This window comes from Stenella coeruleoalba, assembly GCF_951394435.1.
Source record: "Stenella coeruleoalba genome assembly, chromosome: 15".
Classification (NCBI taxonomy): Eukaryota; Metazoa; Chordata; class Mammalia; order Artiodactyla; family Delphinidae; genus Stenella; species Stenella coeruleoalba.
In genome coordinates, this window is record NC_137161.1 from 7,137,061 (window position 1) to 7,161,141 (window position 24,081).

Here is a 24,081-nt window from a genome sequence, read left to right on the forward strand (position 1 = left end):
AGCAACACAGCTGATTTTTGTTGGAGCTCTGATGGGATGTGCAGGTGGCCCGCATGCTTCTGCTATCAGGCAGCAGCCCACATAGCAGCTGGAGCCTTTGTAAAGTCTCAGATCAACCTCAAAACCCTGCTTCTGATGTTCTGAGGAAATGGATATGCCTTTTTTCCGGATCGCGTTTCAGAATGACTTCTACTTCCTTCTCAAATAAAGTAGTTACGGAGACATTTCCAAATATATTTTTGCTTCCAGCATTCTCATAAGCTGGCCTTTCAAATAGATCTTCAGATATTACATTTGGCCCGGAATTGGTGTCTGGTTTGCATTCTCACACTTGGGAGTCTTTTTATTTTTTTTCTTTGGCCACATTGGGCGGCTTGCGGGATCTTAGTTCCCTGACCAGGGATCGAACTCGGGCCCTCGGCAATGAAAGCACCGAGTCTTAATCACTGGACTGCCAGGGCATTCCCACACTTGGAGTCTCTAACCAAGCTCAATATACTCACATCACAAAGAGTTCTCAGACAGAAACAGAGCTCTCAGTCAACAGTGCATGTGAACTAAAGGAAGCAGATACTTAATCTCACCATGGAGTTTCCTTTAGGATTTTCCTGATTTCTTTAGTCAAGAACTCAACTTCACAGGAAAAAGAAAATGTATTTGAAAAGAAGGCAAAAGTCCTTCATCTGAAGCACTATGTAACACTATGAAACAAGCAAAGCAAAGTGCATTTCTGAAATGCTGACTCGGAAAATAAGCCCCCAAATCTAGTTTTATTCATTAAGGTTCTCTGCTTTTAAGCAACCCAAACTGGCTCTAACTTAATTCTGGGGAGAAAATGAGATAAATCACAGATTCCAAAAGAAGTTTCCAAAAGCTGAACCACGATCAAGCAAGGAGGTGGGCAAATCCACTCCCCAGAGAGCAACTATAGAGAGACAAATAAGCACAACCATTTAAGTGTTCTGGATATGAACCAACATCACAACAATCTGAGAAGTGGTTAATCTTGAAAAATCTGCTCGACTCTGGATAAGAACACTGGGAATCTGTGGCATTCTGGGGGAGGCCTTCTTCCCGCCTGCCCCAGCTCGGGAGGCATATGCAGGTTTTGCCAGATGAGACAGGTCATGGGGACTGGCAGCTTCTGTGCCCTGGCTGAAGGAGCTTTGCTGTCCGGAGCAGTGGGTGGTGGCCGCACCCAGCAGCCTTAATGTTAAAAGTGATTATGTAGCAGTTGCTCAGGTGGGGGTGGGGTAGGCCAATGGACACACTGGCCTGAGGTTTCGAGATCAGGGCAGCATATTCCAGGCTGAGGCTGCAAACACAGACAATGGACTCTGGAGGGGGCACATGCTAGCCACACACTCCTGGTTAGCCCTGAAGCTGCGACATTTGCATAGGAGATGTGAAAGGGCCCAGTAGAAGGTGAAATCTGGGGCAGAACTGAAAACCTTCTGAACCTCGAATGTGCTTCTCCTACAACCAAATCCATCGGTAGAGATGGAAGACTTCCTGACTCAAGCTGACGTGAGCATAACCTCTGTGCCATCACCGGCTGACACAAATCTACACAGACGCAGGGGTGGCCCCTAGGAAGTCAGGATTAAAAGCGAAATTGAAAAGAGTTTTTAAAAGTGAGCAAAGACATCAGCAGACACACATCACAGATAGAGAGAATTAACAGATTCACCTAGTTAAGTTATGGAAGGAAGGAAGAAAGGGCCATAAGCACAACCTTCAGGGGCAAAAACATTTGAATCCAGAATTTTTCCAACATATTTTCTAAAATCTCCAGTTTCTCAATGACCCTGTAAGTGGGTTCTCCCACACAGCCTCCAGACGAGAGCTCCCCCCAAGCCAACATCTGGATGTCAGCCTGGTGGGTCCCGTCACTAGAGAGCCCAGTGGAGCCCACGTGGACTTCTGATGGACAGAACTGATAACAAACGGGGGCTGTTATAAACAGCTAACTTTGTTATGCATAGAAAACTAGTAGAGGCGGTACAAACATACCTAGCACAAATGCTAGGAAAGCTCCTAGAAGTGGCAAAGAGGCACACAGCAAGTGAGGCAGAAATGCCCCATGCCAGGGCAGGTGGTGGAAGAGGGGAATAAAAAGCTCAGCTCGGCGGGCAGCTGTGATGGGTACACTCTGTCAGTCTGGAAGACCCACCCGACGACCATGTTCCATGGGATGCCGGGAAAGACAAGCCCTTTTCCGAAGCTATAGGGGATGTGCTGCTGGCAGAGGCACCTGCATCACAAAGTTCAGTAGCGTCTATTCTCAGTAGACCAAGGCTAATGGTGGGAGGTGCCATTACTACTAGCTGGGTTAGTAACGATAGGAAGAGGGGACCCAAAACTATAGAAGCCAGGTGAACGTGAGCACTGAACTGAGTGGCAGGTCAGCATGGCAGCCAGAGGGCCAGACCCAGAGAGTTACGGAGATAATTAATAGAACTTGTCCCTGCAGCCAAATGGATGGACAGCTGGTAAGTGTACCGCTGTGTGTGCACAATCAGAAGATGCATGGGGGACCAGGGAAGATGCATGAGGGAAGCTGCCTCAATAAAATGTTACAGTCCTTTTCCCAGGCTCTGTAAGAAAGCCAGTGTTCAGATCAGGCATCATTTGACTGAAGAGGCCAGGTGTCTGGGAGGAAGAATCCTGTACTGACCACCACACGTGGTAATGATTCCTCCACTCATCCTTCCAAGGGACCTATGGCCAGTTGCTTTGGTAAACAGACACTGGCAGGGGAGGAGGAGGAAAATACCCAAATATTTAAGGTCTGTTGGAAATGCCTCAATGGAAATAATTTGCCTCTCCCGAGGTCATGCCCCTTTCCCGGGGCAGCCCACATGTAATGATTTGTCAAGGGAGAAATACAAAAGCCCCAACTCAGGGCACCCCAAAAGGGCCTCCCAGCTTCAGAGGCCCCATGGGGTTGGCCTAGACCTTCACCATGGCTGCATCTCCCTCTTCTCTCTCCAGTTATTTTCTTCTTCCTTCCCAAGGGTACACTGTGGTAACTTTATCTCCTTCGTAGAATCTGTCTGCCAGGGAGCCCAACCTAAGATAACTGCAAAGCACTCTGCACTTATAAATTTTATATTTCAGCTATTGCATTGTTTTATGTTGTTTTCTTAGCCATATGTTAAACAAATATCGATCAGAAACATGGAAACACCTGTTAAGAAGTCTTTAGGATTCTACTACTTAAAAAATCCTTCTTAGGATAGACAGAACAATGGCACAAATCATCTTTTAAAATCCAGAAAGGAAAGAATAGTCATCCGTTGTGCATCTCATTAACACTTTATGTGAAAAACGAATGCCAAACACCCCCCAGTCTTTATTGCCACTGTAAAGAAGGCCATGCAGACCCCAAAACGGTGTTCTTTGGTGATTAACTGAGTATTTGCATCCGTCTAATCATTCCCGCTTGCGCATTATGATACCAAGGCCTTGTTCTTTTACAGTTTTAGTAAAAAATCAATATAAAAAATAAAAGAAATAAGCTCGAACGTCATTTACTTTTTCATGTTAAATGAGCCAATGATTAGAAAAAAATAAGACTAGCTAATATTCTTCTCCTCCAAGATTCAGAGTGTGTGAATGTTTATGAAAATATGCCTTTGACAAGAATAGGGGTAAATGAGCAATTGGATTTTCTGAAAGCCCAGATTCTTTTTTCCCTCCAGCTTTATTGAGGTATGATTGACAAGTACAAAATTGTATCTATCTAGGTTTTGGGCTGCAAAACAAAAGGCTTTCACGTTCCTTTCCCTGGGGCATGTCAGGTGGGTTCTACATTTGTAAATGAAAGTATTTCTGACATGGGAGATATAGGAAATAAAACATCAATGACATAATATTGTCAATAAAAGTTTCAATATAAATGTTTAATGTATTTGAATAAATTCATTGTCTAGACTTGAATTTGGGACAGTCAGTTCCCCTGAATAATGTGGATACATAAAATCCAATAAAGATAGTCAAAATGTGTCTTTTCTCTGGTGACTACTAAGTTACAAACTCAAATGGCCGCAGATCCTGCCAGGTAGTAAAAAAAACCCATCTCTCTTCATTCCTTTTTTTCCTACGTCCCAGGATCTCTTGACCCTGGCAAAGTGGTGGGCGGGTACCGCTCCCCAGCCATCCTGGAGTCCCTTGCTAGCTGAGCACTGGTTCCTGGGAGCTGTGTGTGCACCTCCTTCTCCTTGCTGTCGTCTTCCTGGAGCCAGGTGTGGGGAAAGAAAGTCACCTCCCCTGCTCCTCGGGGCGGCGGGAGCAGTGCCGCCTCCGGACTGCGCTTGCGAAAGGAGCTCGGGGAGGAGATAACCTAAAAACTAAATTATTTGGATTACCCTTCCACTTTAAAATATACACAGAAGGGAGACCTTCAAGATGGTGGAGGAGTAAGACATGGAGATCACCTTCCTCCCCACAAATACATCAAAACTACATCTACATGTGGAACAACTCTTAAAGAACACGTACTGAACGCTGGCAGAAGACCTCAGACTTCCCAAAAGGAACAGATGCCTGAGGGTGACCTACACACAGAGGCGGGGCCAAAACCAAAGCTGAACCACAGGAGCTGTGTGAACAAAGAAGAGAAAGGGAAATTTCTCCGTGCAGCCACAGGAGCAGCGGATTAAATCCCCACAAGCAACTTGATGTACCCTGCATCTGTGGAATACCTGAATAAACAATGAATCATCCCAAAATCGAGGTGGTGGACTTTGGGAGCAACTGTAGACTTGGGGTCTGTTGTGTACAACTGATTTGCTTCTGATTTTTATGTTACTTTAGTATAGTTTTCAGCGTTGTTATCACTGGTGGATTTGTTTATTGGTTTGGTTGCTACCTTCTTTTTTTAATTGTTATTATTTTTTAAATTCTCTTTTTAGCAAACTTTTTTTCTTTCTTTTTTTCCTCCCTTTCCTTCTCAGCCATGTGTCTCACAGGGTCTTGGTGCTCCAGCCTGGTATCAGGCCTGAGCCTCTGAGGTGGGAGAGTTGAGTTCAGGACAAGGGACCACCAGGGACCTCCCAGCCCCACATAACATCAATTGGTGAAAGCTCTCCAAGAGATCTCCATCTCAACCCTAAGACCCAGCTCCTCCCAATGGCCAGCAAGCTTCAGTGCTGGACATCCCATGCCAATCAACTTACAAGACAGGAACACAACAGCACCCATTAGCAGAGAGGCTGCCTAAAATCATATTAAGTTCACAGACACCACAAAACATACCACTGGACACAGCCCTGCCCACCAGAAAGACAAGATCCAGCCCCACCCACTAGAACACAGGCACCAGTTCTCTCCACTAGGAAGCTTACACAAGCCACTGAACCAACCGCACCCACTGGGGGCAGACACCAAAAACAACGGGAGCTACGAACCTGCAGCCTGTGAAAAGGAGACCCCAAACACAGCAAGTTAAACAAAATAAGAAAACAGAGAAATATACAGCGGATGAAGGAGCAAGGTAAAAACCCACCAGACCAAACAAATGAAGAGGAAATAGGCAGTCTACCTGAAAAATAATTCAGAATAATGATAGTAAAGATGATCCAAAAGCTTGGAAAGAGAATGGAGAAAATACAAGGAATATTTAACAAGGACCTACGAGAACTAGAGAGCAAGCAAACAATGATGAACAACACAATAAAATGAAATTAAAAATTCTGTAGAAAGAATCAATAGCAGAATAACTGAGGCAGAAGAACAGATAAGTGACCTGGAAGAAAAAATAGTGGAAATAACTACCATGGAACAGAATAAAGAAAAAAGAAAGAAAAGAATTGAGAACAGTCTCAGAGACCTCTGGGACAACATTAAACGCACCAACATTTGAATTATAGGAGTCCCAGAAGAAGAAGAGAAAAAGAAAGGGTCTGAGAAAATATTTGAAGAGATTATAATGGAAAACTCCCCTAACATGAGAAAGAAAACAGTCAATCAAGTCCAGGAAGCACAGAGAGTCCTATACAAGATAAATCCAAGGCGAAACACAGCAGGACATGTATTAATCAAACTATCAAAAATCAAATACAGAGAAAAAATATTAAAAGCAGCAAGGGAAAATAACATACATGGGAATCCCCATAAGGTTAACAGCTGATCGTTCGATAGAAACTCTGCAAGCCAGAAGGGAGTGGCAGGACATATTTAAAGTGATGAAAGGGAAAAACCTACAACCAACATAACTCTACCCAGCAAGGATCTCATTCAGATTCAACAGTGAAATTAAAACCTTTACAGACAAGCAAAATTTAAGAGAATTCAGCACCACCAAACAAGCTTTACAACAAATACTAAAGGAAACAAAGAGAAGGAAAAGACCTACAAAAACAAACCCAAAACAATTAATAAAATGGTAATAGGAACATACATATTGATAATTACCTTAAATGTAAATGGATTAAATGCTCCAACCAAAAGACATAGACTGGCTGAATAGATATGAAAACAAAACATATATATATGCTGTTTACAAGAGACCCACTTCAGACCTAGGGACACATGCAGACTGAAAGTGAGGGGATGGAAATAGATATTCCATGCAAATGGATATCAAAAGAAAGCTGGAATAGCAATTCTCATATCAGACAAAACAGACTTTAAAATAAAGACTATTACAAGAGACAAACAAGGACACTACATAATGATCAAGGGATCAATCCAAAAAGAAGATATAACAATTGTAAATATTTATGCACCCAACATAGGAGCACCTCAATACATAAGGCAAATGCTAACAGCCATAAAAGAGGAAATTGACAGTAACACAATAATAGTAAGGGACTTTAACAGCGATAGACAGATCATCCAAAATGAAAATAAATAAGGAAACACAAGCTTTAAATAATACATTGAACAAGATGGACTTAATTGATATTTATAGGACATTCCACCCAAAAACAACAGAATACACTTTCTTCTCAAGTGCTCATGGAAAATACGCCAGGAGAGATCATATCTTGGGTCACAGAACCAGTCTTGTTAAATATAAAAAAACTGAAATTGTATAAAGTATCTTTTCTGACTACAACACTATAAGACTAGATATCAATTACAGGAAAAAATCTGTAAAAAATACAAACACATGGAGGCTAAACGATATGCTACTAAATAACCAAGAAATTACTAAAGAAATCAAAGAGGAAATCAAAAAATACCTAGAAACAAATGACAGTGAAATCACAATGATCCAAAACCTATGGGATCCAAAACCTATGGGATGCAGCAAAAGCAGTTCTAAGAGGGAAGTTTATAGCAATACAATCTTACCTCAAGAAACAAGAAAAATCTCAAATAAACAACCTAACCTTGCACCTAAAGCAATTAGAGAAAGAAGAACAAAAAAAACCCCAAAGTTAGCAGAAGGAAAGAAATCATAAAGATCAGATCAGAAATAAATGAAAAAGAAATGAAGGAAACAATAGCAAAGATCAATAAAACTAAAAGCTGGTTCTTTGAGAAGATAAACAAAATTGATAAACCTTTAGCCAGACTATTCAAGAAAGAAAAGAAGACTCAAATCAACAGAATTAGAAATGAAAAAGGAGAATTAACAACTGACACTGCAGGAATACAAAGGATCATAAGAGATTACTACAAGCAACTCTATGCCAATAAAATGGACAACCTGGAAGAAATGGACAAATACTTAGAAAAGCACAACCTTCCGAGACTAAACCAGGAGGAAACAGCAAATATAAACAGACCAGTCACAAGCACTGAAATTGAAACTGTGATTAAAAATTTTCCAGCAAACAAAAGCCCAGGACCAGAGGGCTTCACAGGCGAATTCTATCAAACATTTCGAGAAGAGCTAACACCTGTCCTTCTCAACTGCTTATAAAATATAGCAGAGGGAGGAACATTCCCAAACTCATTCTATGAGGCCACCATCACCCTGATACCAAAACCAGACAAAGATGTCACAAAAAAAGAAAACTACAGGCCAATATCACTGATGAACATAGATGCAAAAATCCTCAACAAAATACTAGCAAGCAGAATCCAACAGCACATAAAAAGGATCATACACCATGATCAAGTGGTGTTTATCCCAGGAATGCAAGGATTCTTCAAGATATGCAAATCAATCAATGTGATACACCATATTAACAAACTGAGGGATAAAAACCATATGATAATCTCAATAGATATAGAAAAATCTTTCGACAAAATACAACACCCATTTATGATAAAAACCCTCCAGAAAGTGGGCATAGAGGGAACTTACCTGAACATAATAAAGGCCATATATGACAAGCCCACAGCCAACATCATTCTCAATGGTGAAAAACTGAAACCATTTCCACTAAGATCAGGAACAAGACAAGGTTGCCCACTCACACCACTCTTATTCAACATAGTTTTGGAAGTTTTAGCCACAGCAATCAGAGAAGAAAAAGAAATACAAGGAATCCAAATCAGAAAAGAAGTAAAACTGTCACTGTTTGCAGATGACATGATACTATACATAGAGAATCCTAAAGATGCTACCAGAAAACTACTAGAGCTAATCAATGAATTTGGTAAAGTAGCAGGATACAAAATTAATGCACAGAAATCTCTTTCATTCTTATACACTAATGAAGAAAAACCTGAAAAAGAAATAAAGGAAACACTCCACTTACCATTGCAACAAAAAGAATAAAATACCTAGGAATAAACCTACCTAAGGAGACAAAAGACCTGTATGCAGAAAACTATAAGACACTGATGAAAGAAATTAAAGATGATACCAACAGATGGAGAGATATACCATGTTCTTGGATTGGAAGAATCAACATTGTGAAAATGACTATACTACCCAAAGCAATCTACAGGTTCAATGCAATCCCTATCAAACTACCAGTGGCATTTTTCACAGAACTAGAACAAAACATTTCACAATTTGGATGGAAAGACAAAAGACCCCCAAAGCTAAAGCAATCCTGAGCAAGAAAAATGGAGCTGGGGGAATCAGGCTCCCTGACCTCAGACTACAGTACTAAGCTACAGTAATCAAGACAGTATGGTACTGGCACAAAAACAGAAATATAGATCAATGGAACAGGATCGAAAGCCCAGAGATAAACCCACACACATATGATCACGTTATCTTCGATAAAGGATGTAAGAGTATACAATGAAGAAAGACAGCCTCTTCAGTAAGTGGTGCTGGGAAAACTGGACAGCTATATGTAAAAAGTGAAATGAGAACACTCCCTAACACTGTATACAAAAATAACCTCAAAATGGATCAAAGACTTACATGTAAGGCTAGACACTATAAAACTCTTAGAGGAAAACATAGGCAGAACACTCTGTGACATAATTCACAGCAAGATCCTTTTTGACTCACCTCCTACAGAAATGGAAATTAAAAAAAAATCAACAAATGGGACCTAATGAAACTTAAAAGCTTTTGCACAGCAAAGGAAACCATAAACAAGACCAAAAGACAACCCTCAGAATGGGAGAAAATATTTGCAAATGGAGCAACTGACAAAGGATTAATCTCCAAAATATGCAAGCAGCTCATGCAGCTCAATATCCAAAAAACTAACAACCCAATCCAAAAGAGGGCAGAAGACCTAAATAGACATTTCTCTACAGAAGATATACAGATTGCCAACAAACACATGAAAGGAGGCTCAACATCACTAATCATTAGAGAAATGCAAATCAAAACTACTATGAGCTATCATCTCACACCAGTCAGAATGGCCATCATCAAAAAATCTACAAACAATAAATGCTTGAGAGGGTGTGGAGAAAAGGGAACCCTCTTGTACTGTTGGTGGGAATGTAAACTGATACAGCCACTATGGAGAAGAATATGGAGGTTTCTTAAAAACTAAAAATAGAACCACCATAGGATCCAGCAATCCCACTACTGTGCATATACCCTGAGAAAACCATAATCCAAAAAGAGTCATGTACCACAGTGTTCATTGCAGCTCTATTTACAATAGCCAGGACATGGAAGCAACGTAAGTGTCCATCGACAGATGAATGGATAAAGAAGATGTGGCACATATATACAATTGAATATTACTCAGCCATAAAAAGAAACGAAATTGAGTTATTTGTAGTGAGGTGGATGGACCTAGAGTCTGTCATACAGAGCGAAGTAAGTCAGAAAGAGAAAAATAAATACTATATGCTAACACATATATATGGAATCTAAAAAAAAAAAAAAGGTTCTGAAGAACCTAGGGGCAGGACAGGACTAAAGGCGCAGACATAGAAAATGAACTTGAGGTCATGGGGAGGGGGATGGATAAGCTGGGACAAAGTGAGAGAGTAGCATTGACATGTATACACTATCAGATGTAAAATAGATAGCTAATGTGAAGCAGCTGCATAGCACAGGGAGATCAGCTAGGTGCTTCGTGACCATCTAGAGGGGTGGGAGGGAGATGCAAGAGGGAGGGGATATGGGGATATATGTATACATATAGCTGATTCACTTTGTTATACAGCAGAAACTAACACAACATAGTAAAGCAATTATACTCCAATAAAGATGTTAAAAGAAAAAAAAGCCAAAACCCATGTGAATCAGATCGGTTTTAAAGATTGGGGATTGTGGGGTTGTGGCTAACATTTACCTCTTCAAAGCAATTGAATTCCATGTACAAAATCACACTACAAAACACAGTTGTAGTCAGGAGTTCGGGGCAATCATGCACTACCTCTGTTTTATATTATACGTAAAGCTTTCACTTAAAAAGAACAATTTTAGTTTCACTTAGTTGGAAGACGGAGAACAGATTTTAAGTTGTTTATGGAGCTTTCAAATTGTGACAAACTCTTTCAGGACTGGTGGATGTAACCACTATTATTACAGTATACTTTTGTATGTATAAGGAACCTATGTTTTTATATTCCAGAACTGCTTTTGGTTCTTATGCTAATTGGCAATTTCTGTTTCATTTATTTTTTAATCATAGACAGTTTATTTAACCTCCGTACACCTCATTGCTCTCTGTTTCTTAGCCCAGACATAGAGAGTAACACAGATTTGAGAAGATTATTTCGGTAGTGGGACACATCCTGAGTGAGATGGAGAGCTCTTACACATTCCTCACAGCCAAGATGGCGAGGAAACCTGTTTCTTGAAGGTAAACTCATGCCCATTCTGTTTTACACTGTGTTGTCTTTCTCAATTTTCTCCAGTACTTCAGCTACAACAATTATAACAATATCCAGTGTGGTGCAACATGGGTGCAAAGAGAATAACACATGTAGAAAGTGAGATGAGAACAGGGATATATAATTATGTAGGAGCAGAAAACAATAAATACTATAGCAACTAACCTTTATTAGTTACGTTAGGAAAGTTGCTTTTAAAGTACTTAACTCATTTCCATAACAGAAGTAGGTAATATCATGACTCCATTTTACAGATGAAAAAGTTGAGGAACAGAAAGGTTAAGCAACTTGTCCAACCTCACAGATCTAGTAAGAAATGAAGCCAGGATTCAACCCAGGCAGTCTGACTGGATGGCCTGTGCTCTTAACCAACACAAACCAACACAAATTTTGATGATATTGAAGATGAATCACTAAGCCTTCCACAGTTCATTGGAAGGGATACAAAAGATAAACACTGATCCTGGAATGTCAGAATATGTGAGGACAACCAGAGAGCAGGCTATCTGTTTATCTATTTCTTTCTCCATCTCTCTATATCTTTCTAGATATATATTCCAAATACATATCTCTACATATCCCAGCATTAGAGCATCTGAAACTGTAGCAAAATTAGTCCTTCTTTAAAGCCTCTTAACTTCCGTAATACTTCACTGTCCTGACTCACCTTAACTCAACGCTAACAGTGACTTCAGTAATAGCCAACTTTTTATTAAACACATTTACTCTGACCCAGGTACTGCACTAAATACTTTCTACACATTAACATGTTTAACTCTCCCTTCGTACCCCTTAACCTTCTCATTCCTCCTCTTCATATATGTGAGCACTGATGCAAGTTTCCTTTCCTGCATGTGATTCAATGATCCCCTCTTTCAGACCTTTCCCAAGTTTATATCCTGGCTCTACCCTCTTTGCTGGGATCCAACTTCACATTTGTGAGCATCTGGTCCTCAAGTTCATCTTAATGTCGGGCTGGCAGAAGTGACGTTTGTTTTTTATCAAAATTCAAGGTGCTTTCTTCCCCAAACTGTTTCTTCTAATGACTTCCAAATGACCATTAGTGCCACCTCCATCCCTCCCGTCTGCCATCTGGAACTGCCTTTGCCACGTTCCTCCAAGTCCTGCCTCTACAGACTGGCTCTCCCGTCCCCCAGACTCATAGCTCTTTCTGTCGCTTTCCATCAACTCTTCGTCTTCACTCCACGTTACACCCTCGAGCAGACTCTAACAATTCCACCCAAAGCTTCCCTTTTTAATCTTTAATCTTATTGCCAAATTAATTTTCCTAATGTTCAGGGTTTTTTCTCAAACTCTTATATATTGATGACAATTTTATCTGCAATAAGATAGTTATGAACTCACCATTGGTTTTTATTTTTACTAATTTTTCTGATATATGTAAATTTCTTCTTTCTTCCCCCAGTTTTATTGAGATATAATTGACTGTATCAGTTTCAGGGGAATGGCATAATGATTTGAAATATGTATATATTGCAAAATGATTAGCACAACTTTCGCTAACATCCATCGCCTCACACAGTAACAATTTTTTTTCTTGTGGTGAGAACTTTTAAGAACTACTCTCTCAGCAACTTTCAAATATATAAAACAGTATTGCTAACTATAGTCTTCATACTATACATTACATCCCCAGAGCTCACTTACCTTATAACTAGAAATGGGTATCTTTTAACCACCTTCACCTAATTCCTCCATCCCCAACACCCATCTCTGGTAGCCTCAAATCTGATCTGTTTCTATGAACTTGGGCTTTTCAGATTTCACATATAAGCGAAATTACACAGTATTTCTCTTTCTCTGTCTGACTTATTTCACTTAGCATAATGCCATCAAGATTCCTCCAGGTTGTCACAACTGGCAGGATTTTCTTCTTTCTTGTGGCTGAATAGATTTCTATTATATGTACACCATGTCTTCTTTGTTCATTCGTCGATGGATATTTCAGCTGTTTCCTTACTGTGGCTATTGTAAACAATGCTGAAATAAACGTGGGTGTGCAGATATCTCTTCAGGTGATTTCCTTTAGATTCACACCCAAAAATGGAATTGCTGGATCATATGGCAGTTCTATTTTTAATTTTTTGAGCAACCTCTATATAGTTTTCCATAGTGGCTGCACCAATTTACATTCCCACCAAAAGTACAAAAAGGTCCTCTTTTCTCTACAACCTCACCAGCATTTGTTATCTCTTGTCTTTTGGATAGCAGCCATTCTAAAAAGTGTGAGGTGATATCTTTTTGTGGTTTTAATTTGTATTTCCCTAATGATTAGTGATGTTGAGTACTTTTTCATGCACCTGTTGGAATCACTGATTTTAAAATATCTACCAAATTTCTAATCACTCCAATATTTGAGTTCAACTCATCCCTGGCCCACTTATTTTTATTCTCCTTTTTATTCTCTTTGTCTATTATATACTCCAATAAAACAGTTACAGTTCCCCAAATAAACCAAGCCAAAAAATGCTCACTTTTTTACACTATTTCTTTCACCTGAAAGTGTATTTTTCCTTACGGAAATAGTGCCCATCTTTCAAGGTCCCATTTAAATGTCCTCCATGAAATCTTCCCTGATTGCCCAAGAAGCAATTACTCTGTCTTTGAAACTTCCATGACATTTTAGTTGTTCTCATATGGCCCTTACTGCTTTTAACATGTATTGTATTTATTTCTCTATGTGTCTTATTTTCATACATGACCGTATAGAACCCTATAGTGATAGGCATCATATTTTGTAAATCATTATCATTGAATCAGTCAGAATCCTGGGTTGGGGTCACAGATGGCACTCTCAAATTAAGAGGTCTTGGAAAGTGAGGGCAAGGTGTAGAGAAACCACAGGGACACTGGCGTATTCCGGGCTCATGACAGCAGAGCTGTTACCATCTCCACACTTTAGGGAAGTGAGTGATTTTTAGAAGCACTGACCTTTCAAGTTATGGCAGCATTGAGCAGTGATGTGATCTTTCCACCCAGCCTGAGACAATCTTGTAGGGAGGGTCCAGGAGCAGTAATGCCACACCTTCATCCTTCTATTCTACAACCTCCTATTGGTGCTCCGATTGGCCAAACATAATTCAGGACCAAAGGGCAAAGTTGCCTGATGACTCTACATTTCCTGTGGCAGCAAATTGGGTGGAGAAAGGTAGAGAGGGGTTCTGACACAATCACTAAGATTTTACATTTAGTAAATTAATTTAATTAAACATTTAATAAATATTTATGGAATACCCCTTCAAGTTGCAAATACTACTTTATGACATTTTGAGGTTGAGATATTTTAAAGATTGTAAGGTCTAGTTGATTTCCTTTACTATTTATTTCTAAGCATACTTTTACACTCTGCTCATCTCAGTGATATAGGAAAAGCCTTTTTCTTCCCCGAAATGTGTACTCTTATGATATTTCTTATGAGATGAGATGACTTTTCAATAAACTGATGCTGACACAGGGATTGTTTTTTAGATGTAGATTTTAAAAATGACAATTTTCCGGTGGAGGGGAGCAGGGAAGAAGTTTGGTAAAAAATGATCTACCTGGTTCCTAAATTTCACATGTCTCTTGTCAAAGATTATTTAAAAAGCAAGTTTTCTTCTCCATTTTAACTTGCTATCTACCTTGAACTTTCACTGTGGCTACCTATTTTCACAGACCTCAATACACATTAAGTCAAAGAAAGAGTAACGTGACACCTAAAGTACAAGGAATTCAGTTCATTATGCTGAGTAGATTTATTGAGATTCTAATACTGCGATTGTTGTGTGCATTGCTCTCAGTTCAGACATTAAGCTTTTAAATAAAGAATTCACCAATACCAAAAAATGAAAAACACAAACCAAATGTTATGTTAAATATATACATATTATATACAATATAAGTATATGTATTTATATAAACTAAAGAAGTCTCAAAAAATTCAAAGAAATATCTCTATATGAGGAGTATGGGATGTGATTAAAATGTCAAAATGAAGAAAAATGTTTAATATTTAATATATTACAATTATGATGAGGAATGATCATTTCCCTAGTCTTCAATCTAAGTTTGATTTTAGTGGCTGTCCCAGGACATTATTCTTCCTGTTGTTACTCTCTTGAGTGGCACTGATGTCGACTGTTCTTCATCATCGCCACTAGTCATTAATGTGATCTTGTAATTAAGAAAGCCACAAATGCCTCATGGTACAAATATATAATTAGTGCTAGTTGTGAAGTATAGGGTATGACAAGATTCATGATTCATTTTCCAGATTCCCAGGCTGATAAATTCTATAAGATAAAAAAACTCCCAAATTTTCTCACTTAATTCAGAGGGCTCTAATTTATCAAAGATTAAGTCATATTAGAACATTCTTACGTCTTCCCTTTGCTTTTCTCCCTATAGCAGAACTCTAAATTCTTTGGAATATTATGTAGGCAAAGAGCATCAGATACTGAAATGATTGCCTCTGACCTTGAAATACTCTTTCCCTGTAGCAGATGGCTGGCTGGCCCCCAGAGTGACATGATTTCCTTACATAGTACAGAGTTGTGTTAGAAGGGGCTGACTAGAGTAAACATGGCTGCAGTCCCCAGGGCTCCTTGCATCTAAGGAGTGCCATACAACTAGTTCTCACTGATGCACTGTGAGTAGAAGAGATATATGTCACTTCTAGGTCAAAGTAGTTAAGAAGAAGATAGGCTTTATCCAGGACCCTAAAGGAAGGCAAAGTCACAATAGGGAAGAAGCCTGGGATCCTGAATGACAAAAGTAAACCATCCATTGACCAGGTACATCTGCAATGGACAAGGGCATTGCTGACCAAAATTTTCCTTTTGTATTATACCTCTGAGATAGTAATATTTAATATAAGTGAGTACCATGATATTGAAATACACTATATATTATATATAAAAGATCACAACATATAAACTTACAAAATATAAACTACAAGTACAAAAAATATTACAAAATATAAAATATTATGTATTTATATATTTGTCAAAGGTGTGTATATATATGTAAATATATTTTATGTAATATATAAATATATATAATATTTTATATTACATATATGCTCTATATACACACATACATGCATACACACATACACCTATGGCAGATATATATATAATGCTTTGTATTTTTTAATATTTTTGTATTTTGTAAATATAATTACATTACATAATTTATATAATTATATATTTTGCAAAAGTAATTATATATTATATTTATATATAATAAATATATGATATATTTTTATCTTCCTTCATTAGGATAAAATGTCCTGAAAGGCAAAAAACTGAAAAGAAAGGAGCCTTGTTGCTTTTACTTCTACTTTAGTTAATACACGTCAATCCAAAACTGAGGACAGTAGACTTCCACCCATTCCCTTGAAGAACTGTCTCTGCTGATTCTTAATTACAGCTAGACTGTGAAGAGCTTGTAAGCAAGAGAGCAAGAAACCCTATCAATTTAGTATTAAGTATCAGTATTAATTACTCGTGTGAAGAAATATGTGATTGTACAAATGGCTCAATGATGGTTACAAAGGAGTTTGCATTTGCAAACAAATGTCTGCAATTTGACTGGTAAGCACCACTTACAGAATTTAAAAAGTGTAGCCCCTGAAATCAGACAAGTAATTCATACAGCGGTTCCTGTTCTTGTGTTAGAGGGTTCTCTGCTGTGACTGTGTTCACCTCTGGCAGCTCCATTACTTAGTCTCCCAAACTGGCTCATTTGAGGACCACCTCGGAGTGTGTCTTCCCTCTCAATGACTGGTCCTATTACTGATTTGATGTTTTCCCCAGAAGAAACTCTCTTGGAATTTACATAAAGCGTCTCTCTTGACCACACTTCTGCCATCAGCGATTGTTCCATATATTTGCTCCCTTGTGAGACTTAAGAGACTTGTTTTTGTTCCCTGTCTCCAATTCATCTCTGGCCAGGCTCTTTTAAACTACTCCCATAGGACTTTTTCTTTGCCATTCCACACACCATTATACCATTACAGGGTCATCCACGAGCTCCACATTTCTCAATCCGAAGGTCTCAGTCCTCACCATATGTGACCATCAGCAGCATTTGACACAGTTGATGAGTTCTTCCTCCCTGACATACTTTCTTCACTTGGTTCCAAAATCCCACCCCCTGTTGACTGTCCTCTTGTCCTATTGGTCCCTCCTTCTCAGTCTCCTTTGCCAATTTCTCTTTTCCATAACTTCTTGATGCCCAAGTGTCTCAGATCTCAGTCTGTAGTCCTTTTCTCTATCTACACTCGTTCCTTTGGTAATCTCATCCAGTTTTACTGCTTTAAATGTATTTATTTGCAACTATTTCCAAATTTATGTCTCCTGCAAACTCTGGACTGCAACTGCATACTTGACATCTTGAGATACTTAGATGCCTAATAGACAAGAATGATTTCACATGTTCCAAACAAAGCTCAGATATACCCCCATGGCTATATAATCTGCTCTACCCATATCTTGCAGGTATACTGAGTATAAGGTATACCTTACACCCAGTATGTCAGGAAATCCTGTTGATTCTGCCTTAAAAATATACCTAGAACCTGCCTGCTTTCCACCTTTTCCATCGCTACCATTCTGGTTGGATCCGCCATCATCTTTTACCTGGATTGCTGTGATAGCCTTATAATCCTTTAAAATAATAAAGAAAAGCCATGTCAGTCCTCTTTTCAAACTGTCAAGGGCTCCTATCTCACTCAGAGTGAAAAACTAAATCCTCACAATGGCCTACAAGGACTCAAATTGCCTCTGTGTCTTCAACTATTCACTTTTGTCTTGTCCTCTCTCTTTCAGCCACACTGGCCTCCATGCTGCTTCTCAAATATGCTATATACTTGTTAACACAGGACCTTTGCACTGGCTGTTACCTCTACTTGGCCTATTCCCCCTCCAGATATCCACATGGCTAACTTGACCTCTTCATGTCTTCGTTGAAATGTCATGTTTTTAACTTGGAGCTCAGTCTGAACCCACGTTAGAAATCTTCCCTCTTTCCATGCCTTGCTATACTTCTCTTATTTTTCTATAGCAACTTTCAATCTCAAATCAATCATACCATTTACTTATTAATTATAACTATTCTGTCTCAACTGTAGCCCCTGATCATATATAAACTCCCCATAGGCAGGAGTCTTTACAATTTTTATTCACTTGCATTCCCTCAGCAGTTGGAACCGTGTCTGGAACAAGGCTTATGCTTAACAAATACTTGCTGCATGGACTGAATACAGGGAAAAAGCAAGTGTGTGTTACCTGATCCATTCACTCTTCCACAAGTGAACTTAATCAATCACTCACCTCGTGCAATGTTCAGATTAGTAGGCACGGATTATCTAAACATTTTAATTATTTTTCAGTAGTTTATGTGAGGGGTTCCTGGTATACCCAGTTATTTAATAATGATATAATCTACTTATCAAATGTTGAGAAAAACAAAATGTAGATAGGTTAGTACTTTGCTAAAAGCAATAAACCTTGTAAGAAATGCAGACTAAATCTGCCTCTGCAACTCCAATTTGTTGATTCTCAAACTGTCTGTGGTGAAATTCCCAATCCATCACAGAACTTTTATAAAGTATAATAAAAAGGAATTACCAGAAAAGTAAAAATTCAAAAAGGCACAAATTATACAAAGTCCACTTGTTTAGTATGAGGTTCAACAAAATTGTCAAATGGTTAAACATTTCTACTCTCAATTTTTGCACTTGTCTTATCGTGAACAGTAAGGAAGTGTTGGCATATCCCCATGGGCCCTAGAACCACACTTGGTGCAGGGCCACCCTAATCTATATGCCTCCCCATTCCCATCTCTTTCTATATGTGCCCTTGACATGAGCCTGCAGACCTTACACACGTAACTGCTCTGCTACCACTGTAGTGTCTCTGTCTCACTCACACTAAATAAACTGTATGGTAGGCACCTTAATCTAACACAGGTAGTGTGGTCACTGAGAATATAGGATAAGATCTCACAAAAACTTTACACAAATTTGTCTCCCAGGGCTAGGATGGCTTGTAATCACGCTCACCTTGCCCCTCCCAGAAGACCTTCCCGCAGAGTTAGACAACTGTGTGTATGGGGACCCGGTGACTCTGCTAGGAGGACAGGGCTATTTTCATCTCCTTGGTCATGTTCTTTGTCAAGATGCTCAACAAATTGGCAGCAGAAACGGCAGTTTTCCTGTCAGACTTGTCACGTTTTGGTATAAACGATTGTGTCCAGTGGTCGTCCAGGAAACAGTTTTGCAATCTGCATTTAATCAACTTCATTGAGTTTTCACAGCATTACAAGCAGTTCATGACTGTCATCTTCCCCACAGATGACTCTATTCCTCAGTACCACTTACCCACTTAACACCTCCTGGCAACGGCCAGTGCCAGCCATCTGCCTCCATGGTGCCAAAAGTAGCAACTTCTGATGCACAGTGTGAATATTATGTTATTACATTTAATCTTTCCTCTGTGTGTTATCATTCAGCACAACGCCCTTCTGGATTATAGAAAATTAGATGGCAAATAATATTGCTTCCATATTGTTTTCTCCTCCCAGATTCCAGGGTTTGCCGCCAACAACCAGCCACTCTCTGGACCCAAGGCAAACCATTAGGTATTGTTCCAATGCCTGAGCATTGCTCAAAACCGCACTGCACTGGATTATGTGGAATGTACACTGGCACTGCGTCTGTTGCTGCGTCTCCCTACTGTGAGTCTGTGAGGTTTTTAGCGTGGAACACCATCTAGAGCATGGCTTATGCAACATCTAATTTCAATTCTCTTCATCACAATGCGGGGTTTGTTTTCCATTCTTAAATTTCTGTGTGGACAGAAGTGTGGGATGGGTTGTACATGCTGAGCTGTACATGTACAATCACCCTGATGAAATCTTGGGCAGATGAGCTATGGCTGACGACACAAATAAGCCACTCAAGTCAGCACAGAGGCAAAAACAACAACAACAAAACCCATCAAAATTGGTGTGTAGCATCTTATAAGCAAAAGCTAGTTGCTTGACCTAGGGTTTTTATTTTTCAACTTTAAGGTAGGTGTTGTGTAGAACTGTACCCCCGAAAATCTGATTTAATGGGTGTCCCTGACTCTGAAAAGTGACTTCTCATTCATTCATTTACTGTTCTGGCAATAAATATGTATCAAGTGCCCATTATGTTTTTCACTTCAGTATTTCAAGTTGCCTAATGGAATATTTGTCTAATGTGAGTTCAATGGGACATGAGGTTCATGGGTGTTGTGAAAAGGAATTATTCTATGGTCAATCGAGTTGGCAAAAAAAACTGCATTAAACAAAGATAATCATGCCTATTGGGAGAATGGTTTCTCAGAGTTGACAGTAGGCTAACGTGCACTGAGAATTTCTAAGTGGGGAATTTAAAGGGTCAGATTAGCAATAGTGTTTTAGTTAACTGGATGCTTCTGGCCTCTTGCATTTTTCTTCAGAATACCCATAGCCCTCATATTTCTCAGAATATATTTTGGTAATTGTATCTTTACATTCTACTGATCATTAATATTTCTGTGACACCTCGCTCTCCCCGAACCTTTTCCATTTTCCTTGCAGTTAGGTGTGGGCATTATGACTAGTTGTGGCCTATGGTCTTCAGCAAATCAGCGCATCGCAGAATGGTTGTGAGTTCTACAGGCTCTGTCTTTCCCTCTAGTGGTGATCACAGAGGATGAATAATGAGATGTTGAGGTCAAAAGACGAGAAAGGTCTGAATCTCTGAGTCAGCATTTCAAGAAAGTGACTGTGAAGAGACAAAGACTAGAGTGGAATCGGCATGAGTAGGAAATAAACTCTTATGGTTTTGAAACTCTAAGGTTTTGAAGTATGTTACTGCAGCCCAGCTGATCCTGGCCTCTCTGTCTATAATGAAGCTACTGTGGATGACATTTTTTTTTTTTTTTTGTGGTACGCGGGCCTCTCACTGTTGTGGCCTCTCCCGTTGCGGAGCACAAGCTCCGGACGTGCAGGCCCAGCGGCCATGGCTCACGGGCCCAGCCGCTCCACGGCATGAGGGATCCTCCCAGACCTGGGAACGAACCCGCGTCCCCTGCACCGGCAGGCGGCCCCTCAACCACTGCGCCACCAGGGAAGCCCCTGGAGGACATTTTTTATGAACGGCATGGAATTCTATCTACACAAAATGGATTGTCTCCTGACCATAATTACGTGCTCTCATTTGTGTGCAGATTATACCAACTCATCATTGCTTAACAAGTATTTGGAAGAAAAGAAAAGAATATTTGAAAAGGTGGGAAGAGAGTCAGTACAATAAGCTGCATTTCTTACTAAAAGATTTCCAGCAGGTGCTGCCTGTGAGGAAGAATATGCTAGAGCCTATGAACACACTTATGTCTGAGAGAAGAGTCTTTCCTTGCCTCAGACAGGATTTTTTTCCACTTAATTTATGAGTCTAGGTTAAAACATAAATCCCCTTCATCTTCAAGGAAAGCCTTTGGTCCTAAAGCAAGGACCAAAGAAGAAGCCATTTTATCAGAAACTTAAGTATCTTCATTACAACATCAACAACATTTATTACATCCACTAGTTGGCAGGATACTCTTTTGAGCTCCAAAAGAATTTACATAATTTGGCCCCTGGGATTTTTATAGTCAAAAGCAGCATCACTTAACATCCCCCCCCCACCTCTCCTGAGCACACGTGATCAATGACATTCACATGAATGATGCATTTGCATGTTCAAAGCCACGGTTATGCACCATTTCCAGCAAAACGTTGGTCATCCTTCCTTCTCTCTTCCAGTCAAGAGACATAGTGTAATGCAAATAAGTAAGAGGGATATTCGAGGAATAGCCTTGAACATGTCCTATTTATTTAAAGGAATACTTTGTGAACTCTGTTTTTTTAAATTCTACAAGTGAAAAGTTAATTGGATTTGCAAAACTACTGACCATTACATGCTGATGATGATTATAGTTAATATTTACAGAATGTTTTCTATAGACAATGCAGCACTCCAAATACGTGTAAATATAGACATATGGTTGTTTTTATATCAATTTACTTAGTCCTCACCACAATCATCTGAAAGGGCATTATTATTGTCCCCCATTTTGCAGAAGAGGAACCTGAGGTAGAAAGGAGGAAGTGACTTGGACAAGGTTATGCAGCTGGGAATTAGTAGAATTGATATTACGTCATCTGCCAAGCGACTTCAAAGCTCACATCCTTTGACATCATTAAAATATTATAAAATAGTATCATAAAAGATTATGTCATAATATTTACAGTTGAGAACAGCTAAGCATCTCTAGACCGCTCTTAGTTTACTGCTAGATCTTGGGAATCTAAGTTTCCCTTTTTCTCGAGGGGTTGCGAAGATTTACTGCAGAATCCCTTGTAACCATAGGAAGTTATAATCCTTTTAAGAAACATTCACTATCACCACCTCATTGAGGGAATGACAGAAAGGAAGATAGCACATGCGTTATCCTTCCATTTTGTATTAGAGAACCATTGTGGAGTCAGAGCTCTGGGATTCAAAACGTAGCTCTACACTTGCTCCGCAACCATTCTGATTTTCATTTACTCTTTTGTCCAGTATCATTCATTGAGTACCCAGTCTGGGTCTAGCACCTTTCCAGACCTTGCAGAGACAGCGCTGAACAGACAGGCCAGGTTCTTGCCCTCACGATACTTACATTTCAGCGGGAGGAGGCAGGTAATGCACCAGGACACAAGTTCATTAGAGGACCAGTTTCAGAGAACAGTGAATTACCTAAAGAAAAAAATATAGAGTAATGTGAGCCACAGTAACTGTAGAGAGGGTACAAAAAAATCACTGAATAGAAACAGAATATGTTGGGCATAATGTTAATGCGAAGTATAGAGTACAACGTTCTCTCTATACTTTTTGTGACATGAAATTGAAGATGTACATAAATAAAACATGGATGTTTTCAGAATGACTTTTGTGGGTAATTCTCTTCTTGTGTTGATATTATTTTCAAACTAGTCTGTAGTGAAACAATACATTTAAAATGCTTTCCCTTCAAAAACAATGTAAAAGCTTCAACTGTATTTTAATAAAGAAAAATTAGGAAAAAATACAAAACCAAACAATCATGCAATGTTGATATGGACTACTCAGCTGTCATAAAAAATGAGAACAATAAAGACAATACAGCCACCTAAGAATGTTTGTGATACAGTAAGAATATACAGAATACAAAAGTATTTATGACAGCTATTGTAACTACATAATATTTTACACGCATAAAACAAAGAGATGAACATTGCCCAGACAATAAAGTCAGTTGAAAAGTAGGGAAATTGGATTGTATATGATATTTTCTTATTCTTGGTATTTATGAAATTAGTTTTAAACTGCTCATATGATTTTAAAACAAAGCAAGCACTCTAACGATTTTGAACAATCCCTGCTGACTTCATTGAGGGGAAGAAAAAGTTTTCCTTATTTGACTTTCATATAAAGTATTATTCTATAAAAGTTTTAATATATGTTGCTCTTGCAAATGGGTGTCCTAAACTACACGTAAATCTGTTTTCAGTTCAGTAGTTAATCATCGCTAGACAGACACGTACTCTAGGTAGGCTACTGAATCCATCAAAGAGTTGATCTCTCCAAGGTTAGTTACAAGTGGTGCTTGACTTTGTTCTTTTCTGTTTATTTTTTGTCTATGTTGAGGTTACTTCCCTATAAATCTAATTTACAAGTTTTCTCCTCACTGCAGTGTCTGGTAAGATGGCTGATTTTCTCCCCTAAGCTTGTGACAATTATAATTTTAGAATCTTTTCTAATTCCAGCTTTCCTTCTCCTTTTCATCTCTTTGTATACCCAGCAGCTTTTATACTAAATTTTGATACTAAGTCATTTGCACT

General features: G+C 39.1%; 1 protein-coding gene across 8 annotated transcripts in view; it reads right to left on the minus strand.

The window, feature by feature from the left end:
- DOK5 (docking protein 5) overlaps window positions 1-24,081 on the minus strand; it is a 1,081,787-nt gene that overhangs the window by 152,770 nt on the left and 904,936 nt on the right. For all 8 annotated transcript variants that reach the window (XR_013824125.1, XR_013824126.1, XR_013824127.1 and 5 more), the window contains 2 exons: window positions 22,881-22,957; window positions 14,119-14,308 (listed from right to left, as the gene is read on the minus strand). The gene's annotated coding sequence lies outside the window, so the exon portion shown is untranslated. The remainder of the gene's footprint in view (window positions 1-14,118; window positions 14,309-22,880; window positions 22,958-24,081) is intronic.